Genomic DNA, 16,411 nt, shown 5'->3' with positions numbered 1-16,411 from the left:
CGGGCAGGAGCAGCCCTTCCCCGCAGCCTGGGCACCCCCCGTAGGGGCAGCCCCATGGGCCCCACAGGCCCCACCACCAGGTATGGCCCCTACTGTCCCCTCTGCTGCCTTCAGCCCCCGAGGACCCCGGTCACCTTCACCACCCCCCAACCCTCTGCCTGGTCACCTTCACCATCCCACCTCCCCTCTTTCCCCCCAGCAGTTTTGGCACGGGGAGGGGGAGGCTTCAGCAAGCCCGGCTGAGCGTCCCTCCACTCGTCTGCCCAGGAAACCCCATTTCCAGAGACTTGCCCAACCCCTGGGAGCCATCTCTCCCGTTTCCCCCCAAAAGCACGTCCCCTCCCCAGTTGCCAATCCTGCCCCCCCCGGCACAGAAGCTCATCCCCGGGAGCGCCCGGCCACCGGCTCCCCAGGGGCCTGGCCCACAGCCAGCATGGGGGCCATGGGGGCCGGCTCGGTGGGTGCCCTGGAGGCTGCCCCGGCCCAGCACGCCTCCCTTTCCCCCCCCAGGGCTGCACAGGGCCACCTGCGGATGCTGCTTCGATCCCCGCTTCTTCCCTGTCGGATGGACCCTCACCAACCAGCCTCCGCCGGCCACTCCCACGCTCGGCCACGGCGCCGCTGCTCCCCCGGGCCCTGCCCTGTGGGGCCTCGGGGGCTGTGAGACCCTCCCGGCCTGGGCAGCCCCCGGCATCCTCCAGGGACAGCCCACACAGCCCCCGCTGACACAGCTCCCAGCCCACGGCCACCAGGGCAGAGCGGTGCCCGCAGCCCCCCCACTGCTGCTGACCTCCATCCCCGGCCTCCGGCACGTCCAAGGACCCCCTGCATGGAGCAGCATCTCCAGCACGGCCACCCCTGCGGGGGCACCCACGGGCAGCCACGTCCACCCACGCAGCCACGTGCCCCCCAGACCCTCTGCTGGCCCCCACAAACCACCTCCTGGGGACCCCGACAGCACCGTGCAAGTCACCGAGGAGATGCTCCTCCAAGAGGCCCTCAGGCTCTTAGATTCCTCCACGGACACGGTGGGCTCCAGCCAGGACAGCACCACCACCACCAGCTCCAGCACGGCCACCCCCGAGGAGGCTCGCCCACCCAGCAACCTCCCCCCATACAGCGACAGCTCCTGGGACAGCCTCGCATCCCCGGACAGCCATGGCCCCACCAGCTCGGCCGCTCTCTGCCACAAGCAGGCTTTTGGGGGGCTGGCAGTGCCCCAGGAGCTGCCTCTGGAGGAGGCCCTGAGCCTCTACAGCTGCTGCTGGGAGGTGGCAGGGCTCAGCCGGGACCATCCTGGCAGCAGCCCAAGGCCTGGGGACCCTGGTGCCACTGGCGCAGCCATCCGCCCCTGCGACTTCACCTCCCTCGAGCTGCCCAGGTTGCTGCTGAGCCCCAGCTACAGCCTGGAAGAGACCACAGAGGCCATGCACTTCCAGGAGGAACTCCTCAGTGGGAGGAAGTCCCAGGAGCCCTGGGGGGATGTGGGGATGGAGCTGCCACCAGGGTCCCAGGAGCCCTGGTGGTATGTGAGGCCGGAGCCATCTCCAGTGTCCCAGGAGCCCTGGGGGGATGTAGGGACGGAGTTGCCACCAGGGTCCCAGGAGCCCTGTGGGGACCTGGGGACGGAGCTGCCACCAGGGTCCCAGGAGCCCTGGTGGTATGTGAGGCCGGAGCCATCACCTGTGTCCCAGGAGCCCTGGGGGGATGTAGGGACGGAGTTGCCACCAGGGTCCCAGGAGCCCTGTGGGGACCTGGGGACGGAGCTGCCACCAGGGTCCCAGGAGCCCTGGTGGTATGTGAGGCCAGAGCCATCTCCAGTGTCCCAGGAGCCCTGGGGGGATGTAGGGACGGAGTTGCCACCAGGGTCCCAGGAGCCCTCGGGGGATGTGGGGACGGAGCTGCCCCCGGCCCAGCCCACCATGGGGGAGAGGCGAGGGACAAAGCGGGGGACCAGCCCCCCGTTGACACCACCCAGCAAGCGCAGGGCTCTCGATGGAGAGGGGGGCCGAGTCCCACCGCAGGGAGGAGACGGAGATGATGGAGGCGGGGGGGAATTTGTGTGTATTTGAAGAAGGGGGTGTATTTGGGGAGGGGATGTGTGTACTCGGGGAGTGGGGCATCATAATTGGGGATGAGGGCATGGTATTTAGGGGAGGGGGGTGTGCAGTTGTGGAGAGGGTTGTATTTGGGGGGGTGGGTATTTGGGGAGAGGGCTGTATTTGAGGGAGGGGGGTGTAGAGTAACTTTCATAGGACCTTTTTTCTTGTGTTAAAAAGTTGTTTTGATTAAAAGTTGTTTCTCCAGAACCGCTCCATGCCTGTTTGGGGGGGGGGGGGGGGACGGGGACAGGGAGGGAGGGAGCAATAACAAAGCACCAAGGACTGAATAGCAGGAGGAGCGAGGAGAGCATAAGGAAACCCAAAAACAGGGAAACCAGGGAATGTTATCCTGAAGGATGCTGACAGGGGAGCAACACAGGAGCCCTCAAGCCCAGCTAATGAGAGAGTAGCATGGATCCACAAGATAAACAAATGGGTGCATCAGGTAAGCAAAGGCTCAGAGCAACATCAGGGTATTTGTTGAAGGAGGCAAAGGGGAGCCAGGAGACGATGGAAGTCCAGGGGCTGAGACCCCGAGGAGACAAAGCCACAGGGGAGGATGAGGAGGGTGTTTTTTTGACAGCAAAGAGCCACTGAAGAGTAGTGGGAGACCCTCAAGGAGGGAAAGAAATAAGGACACCGAGGGAAAGCTGCACAGGAGCCAGAACACTTTCCAGGAGAGAGAAACACAGGGAAGCGGGAACTCCCCAGCACACCCCAGCACCTTTCCTGAGGGAAAGGGGCCCTATAGCAGACAGCAGGGATCGCCTCAGCCGCCATTTTATCTAGCCGGAGGGAGGGGTGGGGCCGGGGGCGGGGCGGTGCCGCCCGGGGGGCGGGGCGGGGGCCAGCCCCGCCCCGCCCCCCCTGGCTGGCCCCGCCCCACCGCTACCTGCCTGTCGGCGCTGTCCGCCATTTTGTGGCAGCCGCAGGGAGGCGCGGGAGGGGAGGACATGGTCTCAGAGACCAGCGGGAGACCGTAACCGGTGTTAGGATTTGAGGAACCTACAACAATTTATTGGCATTTAGACAATTATTCTCTCACCCGATGACCCCTCCCCACCCAGGAAGGGGAATCAGGGAATAAACCGAGGAAACCTCAGGGTAGAAATATAAACAGATTTAATAGAATAAGACTAAAAAATTTACATTGATAATACTAAAGAGCCAATATGGATCCCAATACCAATACAAGGATTATACTCAGCCAGTTCTATCAGTCGTGCATTTCCCAAAGTGATGGCCAATGTGGGACCCTGCGAGCGGCGCGGCTTTGGGAGAAAGGGCTCAGGGCTCCGGCACCGGGGCAGGGAGTTCTCTGGACCATCACTGTCAAGGGAGAGAGAGAGAACTCCTCAGCAAACTTTCTAATTTATACTGAATTCTAATTTATACACTGGCTTGTGTCAGCCATGGTGTGGCCAGCACGACCGGCGTCCTCCTGTACTGGGCACTGGTGAGGTCTGTGAGGACACCACTGTCCACTGGTGAGGTCCCACCTCTAGGGCTGTGTCCAGTTTCGGGCCCTTCGCGACAGGAGGGACATTGAGGGGCTGGAGCGGGTCCAGAGAAGGGCAACGGAGCTGGTGAGGGGTCTGGAGCACAAGTCTTGTGAGGAGCAGCTGAGGGAGCTGGGGGTGTTCAGCCTGGAGAAAAGGAGGCTGAGGGGAGACCTTCTCGCTCTCTACAACTCCCTGAAAGGAGGGTGTAGCCGGGGGGGTCAGTCTCTTCTCCCAAGGAACAGGCGATGGGACAAGAGGAAATGGCGTCAAGTTGCTCCAGGGGAGGTTTAGGATGGATATTAGGAAAAATTTCTTCACCAAAAGGGTTGTCAAGCCTTGGAAGAGGAGGCCCAGGGCAGTGGTGGAGTCACTATCCCTGGAGATGGGCAGGGCAGACGTGGTGCTGAGGGACATGGGTCAGTGGTGGTTTGAGCAGGGTTGGGTTGATGGTTGGACTCAATCTGAAAGGTCCCTTCCAACCTTAATGATTCCATGATTCCACGACTCTTAACAGTTTCCCTCCCTTTGTAACCTGACGTTTCTAGCTGATTCACGGCTGGTTGTAACCATTTATCCTTGTGGCAACGGCTTTATTAATTCACTTCACACTGTTCATTTTCCTGCCTTGTACAATCCATGTTGACAAATGGCTCCCAGCACTGCCCTGTTTGCAGTAAGCTTTTTTCGTGTTTCCATGCAAGAAATACATGACTTGACACACCTGTGAAGAGCCTGGTGCCATTTCTGTCGCATCTTTGAAAGATGATTTCACGGGGAGACCTGTCCTCACGTTTCTAAAATTCCACATCACCATGAGACCTTCAGACTGATGTGTTTTCATATTGAACTGCAACAGACAATGAATATATTTCAGCAAAATGGGATCGTTCCTTTAAAAGCTGACATACAACTTAATAGGATAATACCTTCTAATTGCCATCACAGTTTTAACTAACACAGTGTTTATGGTGATAAATGAAATGATGAGATTGCAAATGTGCCGTTACAAGATAAAGGCATCAAAGCTCTGTGCAGTGTTGTCTTGTGCCCATGGCCTCAATTTTTGGAGATCTGAGACCCATTTCAGGCGCAAGAATGGGATTGCTTAATTAAAACCTGAATGATACAAGGCAAATACAAAATTCGCAGTAACAGGAAGCTGCCATTGATGTGAATGACAAAATGATGATATTGTGGCTGGCATACATAGCAGCATGAGCAAATAACAGATGTACAAACATCTTTAATGTTTTATGAGGCCTTGAAGGATATTTCCAGACCTGTCAGGCTTGGAGTTTACATGTGAGGATTCCCCATCTGGCACCGAGAGCTATGATAAAGAAGAAAATTGCAACGTCTTTAACATCTCTCTTAATCATTAACATCCCTGATGGACTCTTCATTTAATGATGCTGACCATTATGTTTTCTTGATACTGTGCCCTTCGGACTATGGCAGAGGCTGGGCTGTTCCTGTTGTAAAGTGCACAGGATTTGGAGCCCAGTATGGCCCAGTGTAACAGGGCCCCCTGAAGGGGTTTCAGAAATGGGTTTCTGGGCAGATAAACCAGATACCACCAGTGCAACAACGTTGGGAATTTACTACCCAAGGCCTTGCTATGTCAAGATAGGTAGAGGAAAGATATTTGCATTTTCATTGTGTGGTTTTCCATGAGTTCCAGTGTCACTGTTACCAGTACAGAGCTATTTCCACACACACGTGTGCAAGACTGGCACAGAACACACACTCCTCTATATGTTTTTGCCGCTACATTGCAAGTTCCTGTCCTTCAGGTGAGATCTTGCTCTTCTTCTGGTCTAGAGAAAGGTATGTTAATTTGATTTTCAGTTATGTTACTCAACTAACTTGTACATTTTATTGCAGGAATATTCTGAATTTTTGGCCAAAGTTAAGCACTTGACAGGGATACGGGATTCACAGCTTACAAGGACGTTACACACTCAACGTACCACGTACAAGGATGTTACACACTAACATACTCTGTACCATGGGTGCTGCAGAATACTGTGTGAATGACAAAAAGACATTTGTTTCCTGCATAGAAAATAGCGGAAATTTACAGTCACAGACTGCTCCTGTGCAGTGGAAATCGGTTCAGATATAAAGGGATGGCCTTGGCTACCAAAAAATTGCTGGCAGTGCACAGAGGGAAAACTCTTGACCAGCAGGTCCCTTGAGGTCATTGCTGAAGGACTTGGAGCACAGAAAAGCTTCTCCTGCAGATCCTGACTGGTGTCTCGTTTACACGGGAACAATTTGATCTCTTCAGCAGTCACCACTCAGGCAGGGTCCTGTTTGCCTGCACTATGGCTGGTGCCCGACGCCGTGGGGAGAGAAGGTAACGGGAAGGCACCGACTGAGCCCGGGCCTGTCCTGCCACATGTTCTGCTCTGGTCTCGCTTCTGCCACAGGAAAAGGCTTTTATTTCTCCTCCTGCGGGAGCAGCAGGGCAGGACCCGCGCGGGGGCAGCCATGGAGGCCCACCTCCTCCTCCCAGATCCCTCCTGCGGCTTCAGCAGGCCCCAGCGGCGCAGGCCGAGGCCGGGGGGCGCCGGCTCCGCTCCTGGCCGTTCCGTCCCGGCGGGGATCGCCCTGCTCAGGCTGGCCGCCACCTCCCGCCGGCCTCTCCAGGAACCCCGCAGGCCCGCTGACGGCGAGGGCGGTGCAGGGCCCCTGCTCTCCCGCAGAGGCTGCCTGCGGCCCCGGCAGAAGCGCCGGAGCCTCCGCGTTTCCCCGCCGGCCGAGGGCCCGCAGGTGGCGCCCCCTCCCCGGGGCCGGGGGGCTCGTGCGGAGGCGGCGGGCCTAGGGGCAACGCGCGGGCCCCGCTCCCCGCGCCAGGCCGGCGGCGCCGCACGCGAGAGGCCGCCCCCCGGCCGGCGCTTGACGGACAGGCCAAGGGGCCAATGGGGCGCGGGGCACGTGCACGCGGCAGCCAACGGGGCTCGGAGGGCGGGGCGGGGGCGTGGCCGGCGGCGCTGCGAGCGGCTTGTTGTGCGCGCTGCGGAGCCGTTAGCCTCCCGCTGCACAGGCCCTACCGAGCCGGCCACAGGTGAGGCCGCGCCGCCGCTGGCTGCGGGGCGGTGCTTGCGGAGCCCCCGGCGGCGCCCGCCAGGCCGGCGCGGGCGGGAGCGGGCGGCGAAGGCCGCGCCAGCGAGGTGGAGGCCGAGGCCTGGGCCTGCGGGGGGGAGGGGCCGGCCGGAGGGGGAGCGCGGGCCCGGGGCGGCCGGGCGGCGAGCGGGGCTGCGGCCTGCGGGCCGGAGGCGGGCCTGCGGCCTTCGCGGCGGCGAGGGCCTGCGAGAAGCGGATGGGGCGCGGGCGGCGGAGGAGGGCCTGAGGCCTCCGCGCTCCTGGGCGAGAAGGCCTTGGGTCGTGCTGGCCGGGGCTGGCGCGAGGGGGGCCGGCCCCGGGTGGCGGAGGCGCCGCCCGGGTCCGTGCCTTATCTTGGAGCCTTTCATCTTCTGGTTAATGCCGTTGCCTTTCATATTTATTTGGCCTGTGTCTGCATGGACACGGCTTTTAAATCTCCCACCTTCGTTGAGACTGGCGCATCTTTATTGACTGGCAGTGTCTGAGGGTGGGCTTCCTAATGAGGACAATGCGTGTTAATGTTAGTGCTGATTTGGGCCGGCAAGGAATAGGGTAAAGCAATGCTGCGCTGAGTGCGTTTGGCCGGAAGAAATCTTGCCTAAAGTAGCAGTCCACTATTGTTAGTACTCGTGGGAGGCTTTTCAAAGTAGAGCGTTTACCCTTTTTTTTTTTTAGTGATTGGAAGTGGCAAGAATGTGTTAGGGGGACAGTCGGTGGGAGGGCGTGGGTGAAAGGAACGTGTGTGGAGGTAGCTTGGAGAAAGGGCCGCTGAGCTCTGCTGGAATAGTTGTGTGGAAGTGTGTGCTGGCTACCGTATTCTGTAACGCTGGCTAGCGGAGTAGCATTATCTCTTGGGCAGAGGCTTATACCTGAGACTTACTGAGGAGGGAAGCATGTTTTGTTGCATGAAGGACTTGCGCTGGGATCCTGTGGACCACTTAATGAGGCATCTGTGGAAAATAAAGGAGGAAAGAAATGGGCAGGGTAGAGATTCATTCCCTTTATTAATGTTTGTTGTTGATGATGTTTGATTACTGTTTGTGGTCTCTGTGTTTCTGTTCCTTTTTTCTTTTATACCCTGAATGTGTATGTTTTTCTGCTCGTATCACTCAGCTCTTACTTCTTTACCAACCTGCTGTTCCCCAGCAGGGAAACTCATGTTTTAACCACTTTTCTTTCTAGATCTGCGTGAACGGAGTTCTCTGACTTGTGTATCTCTTTAAAACTGGGGCGATGCTTAGGTTCCATAGGCTTTATCAAGACTATATGGTTGATATGATTTCTTAGATTAACTTTTGGATTATGTCTGTGTTGTATGATAGATAATAAAGTCTAGATTCTTGAGCCTGTAGGTCTGTGCAGCATGATACATTACTCTGGGACTGTCCTAGTTTTTGTTCTGCAGCAGTGTAACAGTATTTGTATAATGATGCTAATGAGCCTGTGGTTTCATGATTCAAAATGTTCTGCAGTCCTGAGTTATAGAACGCTTGCAGTAGGCTCTCTCTTAGCTTGATTAGAATATGAGCAGCAACATCTTAAGCTAATATGGTTGTTAAATTTATTGTATAGTGAGTTTATAGCTTTAGTTATTTAGCACTAATGTGGGTGGTTCTGCAGCACCAGGTAAAGGTGGCAACTCTGCTTTCCTCTGTGAGTTGTCTTATGCCGTGCCAGGTTTGTGGGAGCAGCAGTAGTAGTAAGCGTGGTCTAAATGGAAATGTGAGTATTGTGTCTAGCGTTTTTCTCAACTTAATCATGTCTGTTGAACGTGGCCAGTGCCTAGTGCTGACACCAGCTTACCATGAAATGTGCTCTGTGCTCCTAATTAAAGCGTTCTGTTTTCTGTTTGCTGGTTCTTGCATGTTCTGTCGCTTTTTTTCTTGCTGAAAAAAACCCTCCCTGTCTTGACCTGTCAGAGATATGTCATTTTACTTTCGGAGTCTGCTTCCTTAAGCTGTTGTGCTAGCCTGCTTTCTTTCCTGAAGCTTTGGTCTCTGTCTTGTTTTTGCTTATTTGTTACGAGCCCTCCATGAATTGGTGACAGTAAAATGTTACTAGGTGTTGCGATGACCATGTGTCTTGCGGATATCCTACCTGTGAAGGTGGCAGACTTTCAGTTACAGAAAACTCAAGCTTGCTGTATTTGCAGACTTCAAAATGATGCTTAGAGAAACTGTTCTGTTTGGACCTCCAGGTACTTTAGAAAGAACATGGAAGGCAGCTGCAGGAGATTCCTGCCAATTTAAGCATTTAGGAAGAGAGACATAGTTCGGAAAATGTGAGGGGTTACATTTTGCCTTCTATTGGAGTTTGATCAGGGCACGTCTCCTTTTTGATGTGCGGTTCTGTGATCTAGGCACCTGCAAGCTTCAAACTGCTGGCCTAAATGATCCATTTGATTATACAATCTTGTTATATGTAGGTGATGTATGCAAAAATAGATTTTAAGCTTCTTTTGTTTTGGTTTTGGGGGGTGGGGCTGAGACGTTCTTCATATGCATGGGTTTGCTGCTTTTTATTTTATTTTTTAAGTATTAGTAGCAATGGCATAGTATAAAGTATGATTTCTTTCCTCTCACCCACTGCTTCCATGGCCTCCTTGTAGGAGTGCTGTAGCAAGTTGTGGTGTCTCATCAAGCCTTCAGAGATGGATTTCGAGCTCCTTGTTTTGTGCTGGTGAATGAGTTGGATGCCGTCACCTCCTTCTGTTACTTCCCTTGCCTTCCTGTCCTAGGGAAGTGAAAGTACCAGCTGCTAATCCAAGGATGGATCAATGCGTGGGGCAGCTGTTGTCAAAACGTGTCTGGAATCCGCAGTTCTTATGTCCACTTCTTCTCACCTACCGCAAGTGTCCTGTGCATAGGAAAGGAGTTGTTCCCTCCCAGCACAGTTCTTTGCCTCCAGATGTTTTTTTTGTAGGTGAAAAAATTTCCAGAGGCTATTGCTGCACAGTCTGACACTGTCTAGAACAAGGAAGATAATAACTTCATTCTTCTTTTTATATCTGTTTATTGTAAACCTGTCGTTTTTAACATACCAGTGCAGGAGGTGAGATAGTCCCAGCTGCAAAAAGTTGTCCGCCTGCCTCTTCGCTGTGTAAGAACTCCTTTATAATATTAACTGTCAGCATCTTTGACCCAGGGACGAGACGACCTGGGGAAGGTGTTGACGTGAAGCTCTGAGCAGGGCTCTGTAGCCCCCTCTCTCTGTCAAGGCTATTAACCTTGAAAGATGGGGAAAACAGTGATCCAGCTGCAGATGTTTAGTACCTGAACTGCATAGTTTCCAGTTGGCTCTTGTTCATACCTGTCAAGCAGAGATGATGTCAAGGAGGCCCTGATCCTCCCCTTTGCGTTAAAGCAGCAGTGGGTGGGAATTATGGCCAGTCTGTATCTGATTTCTGACAGCATCCTAACTATGATGAATTTTGTTCCTGGGAATTGAGTATAGTTCATCAGACTGGTAAAATGAGGTCATTCCTCTGAAGAATGCAGCTTATTTTTTGACCTCAGATACTTCTGTTTCTGAACAGCATTAGAAGCATTGACACAAACACTTACCTTGATGATAATATCACTAATACGTTGTACTAGAAATCATCGATTTAGCATATGGAAGTAAAGTTTGTTGAAATGCAGTAATAGATTTTAGTAATAACCACTTCTGGTGCAGCGATATTTTTATCGTCAGAACTGGCGAAAGTGTTGGAATTTTCAGTTTAGTCAAGCTAAGGAGAAAAAAGGCAGTGTCTTCATTCCAGGTTTGCAAAGAGGGAGAAGCCTCAATAAAAAGATGAGATCTATTAACTCTGAAAAATCTGAAGGACTGGCAAGCAGAAAGGATCTGTTTGGTCACCAGGTTTACAAGCAGACTTAAACATTGGTGTGGAAGGAACAGAATTAAAATTTTAGCAAGTTATGTGGCTTAACACTTAAGAGTTTCAGTATAAAAGAATCTCCCTGTCTGAAGACAAACTTTTTTTTTTTTTAAGTGACCTTCCTTAGCCTGTCTCAGTAGACTGAGTTGGTCTCATTCTTTGGGAGGGGGGAGAGTACAGATGCCAAAAATTTCAAATTGAATATTGAATTTAAATTTCTCCTGTTTGCTGATTTAAAATATTGTGGCTGCGGGGGAGAGGAATTCAGATGAGACAGCTACGCGGGAGAGAATACTGATGTTATTGATCGCTGTGGGACAATGAAAAGAGAAATAGGGTACCAGTACAGTCAGGGGGACTTTTCACATGTACCAAACGTCATGCTTCAAAGTTCAGGAAGATGCCTCTTCCAACGGAACAGAAGATTCATGCTCATGAAGTACAGTAGCTGCCAGTCAGCCTCAGCAAGCCTAGCAAGTGAGAAGAGATGAGATCAAGATTCTTCCTTCGTGGTCATGGACTTGCTTTCTGGAAACAGCATCAGGCATCTCTCAAACATCGGCATGCTACTTGGGATCTTAATTATTTTTATTCATAAGGAGTACTTAAGCATTATCACCTGTCTTTGCAGGTATACATTGAAATGATCTGTTGAAAGAGCACGTAGCTCAGGTCTGAGTTGAGGTTTCGCAGTGCATGACCTGTACTGTGCGTGTACACGCCAGGATAACCTTTTGTGTTAAACTTCACAGATTTTCCCCTCATTTGCTGTATGAATGTTGTTCTTGAATTGAAGAGAAAATCTGTGGATTTTGTGATTTCTCCTTTCCCTTCCTACCCCCAGCTGGTTTTTGGTGTTTGGTCAAGATAAAAATCCTCTGCAATTTGAAGTAATATTGTATTAATGCAGTGCGGGTCTAGTGGGAATGGGGTTTTGCACTGTGTCATCCTTGATGTGCAGCCTGTATGGATGCTCACGGAGAGGTTTGTGCTCGTGGGGTGCAATGTGGGAAGCTGCTGGGGACATGAAAGCAGTTTGTGTAAAGAACAAAAGGGGTTTTCTTGGAGATCATGGGGAAATAATCTGTGGCATATGTGAAGTAGAGGAATCTGGATTAAGAAATAGATGTATTCTGGGAGTGGAGCTTTGGGAAACTTTTCTGGGAGGCACGTAGGCCTAGTGGAGGTTTTTCTGCTGGTGTGGCTTCTAAAGTGAAACACATTCTGTTTCTTACAGTGATTTCTGAGAAGAAAACATGGGTGGGTTTTTTTGCCAGTCTCTGTCCCTTCTATATCTTGATTAAACTCTTGCTTCTCAATCCTGTCTTGACAGCTGGCTGCAAAGCAAGTTTTTACATGGCAATGCGGTGTTGGATTGTTCTTGGAAAGTTGTTTTCTTGGAACAGCCAAAACTAGTAGAGGCTCCCTGCAGGCTTTTCGGTGTGTGTGGCATTGCTTCTGGCGTGTGGTCAAATCTAGACATCTTGGCATCTCTGCATCTGCCTTTTGCAGCTGTGTGGATTGGTTTGGCATTTCCCTTGATGTAGTAGTGTCCTTTCTGTTCTATTTCAGGTGTGATCTCCAAGAAAGACTGCTCAGCAGCTTCAAAATAGAGTGGTAGAGCAGTGTCCAAGAGAGATAGCCAGACTTATTGTTTGAGTCAGCCACGGCTTGCGGGGGAGGCATGTCAACAAATATCATCCATGTGCAGAAGAAACAGGAGGAGGTCTCTTCTTTGTATAGCCCTGAAGTTCTACTTGAAGCACCCCATCAAGATTGTTGAGGTCAGCCAGTGTATTTAAGAATAAACCCTTGAGACTGAAGTCCGAGGTGGTCAGGACAGCTCACCGGCAGAACTCTGCCAGCGTCACTGCTCTCAGTGCAGGATCCCTGCTCGTTCCCCAGTATTAATACCAGTAAGGAGACCTCATCAATTTAGGCATTCTGTGGAACGCTGTCTCCCGCAGTGCTTCCTGCACAGCGTCTCCTGGGTGGTGCTAATTTGTACTTCATTGTGAGGCCAGGCTGAGGTGTTGGGTCAATAGCCTGTGTCAGCAGCCTCACTTCTCCTGTGGTTTGAGAACCACCCTGTGCTCGCTGTGGCCCATTCCCTGTGTTCCAGTGAAGGTCCCGCAAAGTCCGTGCCACAACAACACGTTCATCTGGCTCTCTGGCCACGTGGCAGACAGTGGTGTAGTCTGCGTGTTTCTGGTATCAGAGACAAGAAATAGGTCTGAGGTGGCTCTGACCTTCCTGTGTTCAGCACGTTAGTCCTCCCTCTGCACCTGTGGTGCTGCATGGCCTTCGCTGTTTGCAGAAGTGTATTGCATGAATGGGGACAGGTCAGTGCTGGAGTCGTAAGACCTGCTGCCTGGATTTTAATGAAGGTGCTAATTGATAGCATGAAGGAGCACAGAGCTCCTTGCTCCTGGAATAATTTCCTGTTTTAAGTTCTGTAGTAGCTAAAATCCTCACATTATTGTCATGTGTTCAGGTGTCTACATTGAAGTCTGTGATCCCAGTAGTGGTCTAGTGCCTTTGCAGACCCGTGAACAAGGGGAAGGTACATGAAGCTTCTTGCCTGATCTTGAAGACAGACAGTTATCTTTGTTGCCAGAGTTCCCATTTCAGATTATCTCAGATTGGTACAGGTCTTCCTTCTTAGCAAACGTCTCCCAGTGAAAGACTTAGTAACACTCCATCCTAGAATTCTGGGTGGAGATGCTGAGTGTCATTTGGAAAAAGATTTTATCGGTCTGTTGCCAGAACCATTTGTGTCATCTTGTGCACCTTTGTTAGAAGGCGATTGTCATGGTCAGTGCAATGTTTCTGAAAAAAATAGCTTGGAGAGCTTTTTCAGTCTAGTCTAGAGTGCTGACCTGGGGAATGCCCGTCTTTGAAGCAGGTAGTGAAGGGCTGTGTGAATTCAAGCACCTCCAGAGTTAATGGACGATTCGGGTGCTGTATGTACGGTTCCACTTGGTTGCTCTGTGCATCTTTAGCATCCTAAGTTTGAGGGCATCCTGCACATGGAAGAAAAAGAAGGCTGCCTTTTAAAACGAGCTGTTGCAGGGTTTGGTTATTTAAAAAAATAAAAAAAAAATTCTCATTTTGGGAACTGCAATGCACTGGAACTTAGTCTTAAAGTTTCCTTTTTTTGGGACATAGAATTGAAGGCCTTTTTTGGAAAGGCTACAGAGTTCCCCGGTCATTGCAGCTGGCCTTCCCAAACGGAGTTGTCAGGGCTTTTTCCATCCTTGACCTGTCTGCTGAGAATATGAGTGTTTTCAGCCTTCTGATTTATGTCAACATGGTTTGACAAACATCAGTTAATGAAGTTAGAGATCCAAGTTAGTTTCTAGGCCTGGTTCTCAAGTCTGAAATATTTACTGATACGTTTTGATTCCTTTGATAAAAGAAAGATCAGGAGATCCCCTCGACATATTTCAGTGAGAGCAGAATAAACTTGTTTTCTTACAGAGCATTTCTCATTTCATCCATACTGACCATTTCATGGCCTGTTCTTTTGGGAATCCTTTTCAGTACGCAAAGGTTAACAATTCTCCAGGGGCTGTTTCTATTCTCACTGGCACGAGAACTCTTCACCACCAGTGGAGGAAGTGGTTTCCCACTAATTTCCAGGATGGCCAGAAAGTGTTAGTCTTGCAGTAGATTGTGCAAGTGCTTGGGGAAAGATTAGGAAGAAAGAAGCATCTTCTTTGTCAGCACTCTGCTTTTTCTCTTCTATACCTTTATCGTTTCTGTGTGTGTTCTTCCTGGTATCCCATGAAAACGTTTGCCAGATCTTTATGGAAGGGCTTCCTATCATTTTTTTCTAATATCTGAAGAAAAGCAGATGGAAGGCTTCCTTCACAGTTCTCATTGCTTCTGAATCGGCAATGCCCTGGGCGCTCCTTGCTTATCACAGGGAGATAGAGATGGTGAGTGTTGCAGGCAGTGAGATTAGAGGCTGTGGTAAAATGATTTAAAGTTGATAACCACTTGCCAAACTCCTGTCAATTTTGCTACACGCCAGACATAAGTCTGGGAACTTGCCATCATGGTGTGCTGGGGAGTTTTTTGGGCTTGGTATCTAGCCTCCTTTTTAGGCAGCAGCTAGACCTTGGAGGTAAGGAAAATAGATTATTATTTTATTTTTTTTAATTTAAAAGAAATTTTTGGAAAGCATTAAAATATACAGCAATTTCTTAAACTTGGCAGGAGGATAATATTGGCAGCGGGAAGGATTTGTATCATATCTTGGGCAAATTTGGTTAAAGTGAAAGTAACTTGAATTTTTGTCTTGTAAAGATGGGAAAATCTCAACGGTTCTTCCTTTGCTTACTAAATATTCTAATTGTACTGTACAGCTTCCATGCTCATCAACATATTGGTGTGTTGTAGGGCTTGAATTTTATACAGGACAAAGGCAAGCAAAGTTGTTTTACATTTCCAAAATTGTTTTAACGGAAGTCATCTGATTTTGGAGCTCCACTGTGTTGAACAAGGAAGGTTCAGCTCTTTGAGTCTCATTTAGCAGGACAGGAAACTTCTGAGGCTGCACTCAGGCAGTTCTGACAGAGCTGGAAAGGAACATAGATGTAGTGCCGTAATTTCACAGTAGAGCTGAGACAACCTGGCAGCTTAAAATCACTCGACGGGGGCAATCTCTTCCCCTGCGGTTTCCCCTCTTGCTCTCCTCTCTTCCGGCATTAGCGCCGGTGCTTATCGTTCTGCAAGGGAAGCAGATAAAAACTGCTGACACAAGAAAAAGCGCTTCCCTCCTGGTGTAGTTTTCCATGGTTTTCATGGCACAAACTGGTTACCTCCTGGGCAGGAGGGTGCTGGGGCCTGCTCGTGGTGACACTGGAAAGGCAGCCAGGGGGATGGATGGCTGGTTGGAGTGAGAGGGGCTGCGAAATCTCTCCTTCTCTAAGCTGCCAGCTGTTAGTGCTTCGACACATATTTAAAAAAAAAAGGGATTAACTTTAAATCTATACTGTGCTAAATCTCAAATTAACATAAATCTGGTCATGGTTTATTCTAAAATGGTATCTTCTGTTATCGCCACTTAAAAAATCTGACCTTCACAAGAACAAAGAATGAAGTAAATGCCAAACGTGACTTAACTACTGGTGAGGGGACGAGAAGTCCCTTCCTGCAGGCAGCGTTCCCTTTCTAGATGTAGGATTTCTAGTTTCTGTTCCTGACTTTTTCCGTTATTCAGCTCCTGGTTTTCAGCAGCAGTGCGGTCCCTGGAGAGACTCAGCCATTGGAAGATCCTGGCAAATGAAGCCGTGTACCATTGCTGCTCGGGCCCTTGGCATCACGGGCAGCAGGGTCTGTAGTTTCATAAACATCTGGAAGCTGATGCTGTGTCGTTGTCTTGTGTTAATGGTTGTAACTCAAAATCACCTTATTTGAGAAGCTTTTGTGGTTATATGACTGCTTCTGACCCATCTTAATGCAAATGTAAGTTGGCAAACATTGCTAGTATTACCTACGTGGAGCTCAGTGCTTGCTGGCGGCACGGGGATGAGCGAGAAGCGTTTGCATCCTCTGAACACCTGACTTGGTGTTTTACTGGTGCCCAAGAAGCAATAATATCTTAAACTGTTCTAATTCAGCTCAGATTGATTATCTCCTCGAGCAAGATTAGCGCTGTGCTAGTGATTCCTGCTTCAGTTCTCAAGCAAACTGCGACTAGAGGAATTTTAATAGTAGTTGCTTATGTACAGCATCTTATGTTATTCTTTTGGCCAAAGGAGTATATTGGCCAAAAGTCCTATTACAGTAAACACAAAGCTCTTCCTTGAGCC

The 16,411-nt window shown here is 50.6% G+C and overlaps 1 protein-coding gene across 3 annotated transcripts in view; it reads left to right on the top strand.

Moving 5' to 3' along the window:
• Positions 1–6,569: 6,569 nt before the first annotated feature.
• The window catches only part of ELAVL1 (ELAV like RNA binding protein 1), a 56,722-nt gene continuing 46,880 nt past the window's right edge, over positions 6,570–16,411 (top strand). The window contains exon 1 of one of the 3 annotated variants that reach the window (XM_074163918.1): positions 6,570–6,674. The gene's annotated coding sequence lies outside the window, so the exon portion shown is untranslated. The remainder of the gene's footprint in view (positions 6,675–16,411) is intronic. The other 2 variants (XM_074163919.1, XM_074163917.1) reach the window with 2 other exon arrangements.

The sequence above is a fragment of the Numenius arquata genome, chromosome 25, assembly GCF_964106895.1.
Source record: "Numenius arquata chromosome 25, bNumArq3.hap1.1, whole genome shotgun sequence".
Classification (NCBI taxonomy): domain Eukaryota; kingdom Metazoa; phylum Chordata; class Aves; order Charadriiformes; family Scolopacidae; genus Numenius; species Numenius arquata.
The sequence above is the reverse complement of the archived record's forward strand: the minus strand, read 5'-3'. Positions and strand labels throughout refer to the sequence as shown.